At 44.0% G+C, this 3,535-nt stretch overlaps 1 non-coding gene across 1 annotated transcript; it reads left to right on the top strand.

Moving 5' to 3' along the window:
* The first annotated feature begins 870 nt into the window (after positions 1-870).
* On the top strand, positions 871-973 carry LOC116546668. Its single transcript, XR_004266806.1, has one exon. It is a non-coding gene; the product is annotated as a U6 spliceosomal RNA (small nuclear RNA).
* The last annotated feature ends 2,562 nt before the right edge of the window (positions 974-3,535 follow it).

Raw genomic sequence — 3,535 nt, forward strand, 5'->3', positions numbered from 1 at the left:
TGCTCTCCAGACTCCGTTAACCTCGTTTCCAGTCACCCCACTTTCCCCCAAGGCCACCCAGCCTCCCTGGGCCCATAACTGCCTCCCATTCAATTGGGCACCCTTCTGTTAGGGTCACAGCAAGGCAAGTGCATAGACCCTCTCCCCTTTCTCCCGTGCTAAGCCGAGCTCACAACAAAAACAGCCTCAAGCCTGGTAAACAGGGCACCAGGATGTGGTTGCACCTGGCTCTGAAACTCAGCATGTTAACCCAAGTAAGCAGAATGTCAACCCCTGAGAACCAAGATGCGGTTTTTCCTAGAATAGCACCCAGCTACTTGCAAACCCTCTCTGTAACCCCCATAATCTGTAAGCCAGGCTGCTGCCTTCACTGCCTGTGCTGAGACAACCTGGCCACCAAGTGAGACTCTGTCTCAAAAAAAAAATTGTCACTTGATACCATTTCAGTCCACTACGATGGCTAGAATTAAAAAGACACAGGGAATAACAAACATTGCTGAGGATGTGGAGGAATCAGACCCTGATATACTGCTGCTGGGAATCTAAAACGACACAGACACTGAAGAATAGTCTGCTGTTCCTCAAAAGTTTAAAAACATGTTTCCCATGTAACCCAGCAGTTCTTTTCCTTCATACATATCCAAGAAAACTGAAAACATATGTGCCACAGAAACTTGTACATGAATGTTCACAGCAGCATTATATTTGGAATAGCCAAAAAGTGGAAACAACCCAATTGTCCTTCCAGGGATGAATGGAGAAACCAAAATGTGGTCTGTCCATACAGTAGAATATTATGCAGCCAGAAAAAGGAATGAAGGACTTTGCATGTTACAACACACGTGAACCTCAAGAACATTAGGCTCATGCTTGCTTCAGCAGCACATATACTAAAATTGGAACGATATAGAGAAGATTAGCATGGCCCCTGTGCAAGGATGACATGCAAATTCGTGAAGTGTTCCATATTTTTTATCTACAACCATCTGATCTTTGACAAACCTGACAAAAACAAGCAATGGGGAAAGGATTCCCTGTTTAATAAATGGTGTTGGGAAAACTGGCTAGCCATGTGCAGAAAGCAGAAACTGGACCCCTTCCTGACACCTTACACTAAAATTAACTCCAGATGGGTTTAAAGACTTAAACATAAGACCTAACACCATAAAAACCCTAGAAGAAAATCTACGCAAAACTATTCAGGACATAGGCATAGGCAAGGACTTCATGACCAAAACACCAAAAGCATTGGCAACAAAAGCCAAAATAGACAAATGGGACCTAATCAAACTCCACAGCTTCTGCACAGCAAAAGAAACAGTCATTAGAGTGAATCGGCAACCAACAGAATGGGAAAAAATTTTTGTAGTTTACCCATCTGACAAAGGGCTGATATCCAGAATTTACAAAGAACTAAAACAGATTTACAAGAAAAAAACAAACAGGCCCATTCAAAAGTGGGTGAAGGATATGAACAGACATTTTACAAAAGAAGACATACATGAGGCCAAAAAACATATGAAAAAATGCTCATCATCACTGGTCATCAGAGAAATGCAAATCAAAACAACATTGAGATACCATCTCATGCCAGTTAGAATGGCGATCATCAAAAAATCTGGAGACAACAGATGCTGGAGAGGATGTGGAGAAATAGGAACACTTTTACACTGTTGGTGGGAGTGTCAATTAGTTCAACCATTATGGAAGACAGTGTGGTGATTCCTCAAGGACCTAGAAATAGAAATTCCATTTGACCCAGCAATCCCATTACTGGGTATATATCTAAAGGATTATAAATCATTCTACTATAAGGACACGTGCACACGAATGTTCATTGCAGCACTGTTTACAATAGCAAAGACCTGGAACCAACCCAAATGCCCATTGATGATAGACTGGACAGGGAAAATGTGGCATATATACACCATGGAATAGTATGCAGCCATCAAAAACGATGAGTTTGTGTCCTTTGTAGGGACATGGATGAACCTGGAAACCATCATTCTCAGCAAACTGACAGAAGTGCAGAAGATCAAACACCGCATGTTCTCGCTCATAGGCGGGTGTTGAACAATGAGAACACATGGACACAGGGAGGGGAGCATTACACACTGGGGTCAGTTGGGGGGAAATAGGGGAGGGATGGTGGGGGGTGGGGAGTTGGGGAGAGATAGCAAGGGGAGAGATGCCAGATGTAGGTGATGGGGAGGAAGGCAGCAAATCACACTACCACGTGTGTACCTATGCAACAATCTTGCATGTTCTTCACATGTACCCCAAAACCTAAAATGCAATAAAATAAATAAATGGAAAAAAAAAGAACAGTAGGCTCAGTGAAAGAAGCTAGACACAGAAGATCACCTAGTGTATAATTGTACTTATATGAAACGTCTGAAAGAGATGCATCTATTGAGACAGAACGTAGATGAGGCTAGGCACAGTGGCTCATACCTGTAATTCCAGCACTTTGGGAAGCTAAGGCGGACAGATCACTTGCAGTCAGGAGCTCGAGACTTCCTGATCAATGTTGGAAACAGATGCTCGGTGCTGCAAAGAAAAATTAGCACTGAGACAGAGGATCTTTCAGCAACATAATTTTTACTTCCTGGACTGCTGGAAGGGTACCCTCGCTAGCCATCCTGCCATGAGAGCACAATGAACAAAGGAAAACACAGAAATTTATCCCTTACCCATCCTTACTGCTGTGTCTGATCTCCACTGGCTGGAGTGAGACCTCACAATCTAAACTAAAACCCAATTGGCTAAAAGCTTAAAACTTTCTAAACAGGTAAAAGCAATGGAGAGCTGGGACAGGCCTGTGAGCACGTCCAGCACAGATATCCTGGTTAAAGTACAAGGACATAGAATGTACTACGTGCCTGTAAGCATGGCGTGTCTAACAGCTACATAGGATAGGGCTTAACAAAGTTATTAGCACACCTGCTCTTTAACAAGAAAGAAAACTATTAAAAGGAACTTTTCTACTTCCTACAACCAACATGGTGAAACCCCATCTCCACTAAAAATACAAAAATTATCTGGGCATGGTGGCACGTGCCTGTAGTCCCAGCTACTTGGGAGGCTGAGGCAGGAGAATTGCTTGAACCCAGGTGGCAGAGGTTGCAGTGAGCTGAGATCGTGCCACTGCACATCAGCCTAGACAACAGAGCAGGATTCCATCTCAAAAAAGAAAAACAATAAAGAAAGTAGATGAGTGGTTGTCCATGGAAGTGAGGATTGGTGGTGATGTCGCAGAGGCAGGATTCCTCTCAGGTGATGAACATGTTCTAAAGTGGGTGGTGGCGATACTCACACAGTTCTCTGCTTTGAATTGCATCGCCTGTGAATTACGTCACCATAAAGCTATAAAAACGGGGAACAGTCTGGATGGATGACAAGATGCCTTTGGATGGTGGCCTTTGTGAGAGTCGCGGAGGGGCTAGGGTTGCCGGGCGAGAGACAGTCTCTTGGAGCTGAAGCCTAGAGCAAGGCTTTAGCTGGTGCAGGAGTGGCTTCCTTCTCTCTCCCACTC

Source organism: Sapajus apella, unplaced genomic scaffold (assembly GCF_009761245.1).
Source record: "Sapajus apella isolate SASKATOON/1434 unplaced genomic scaffold, GSC_monkey_1.0 scaffold1204, whole genome shotgun sequence".
Lineage (NCBI taxonomy): Eukaryota > Metazoa > Chordata > Mammalia > Primates > Cebidae > Sapajus > Sapajus apella.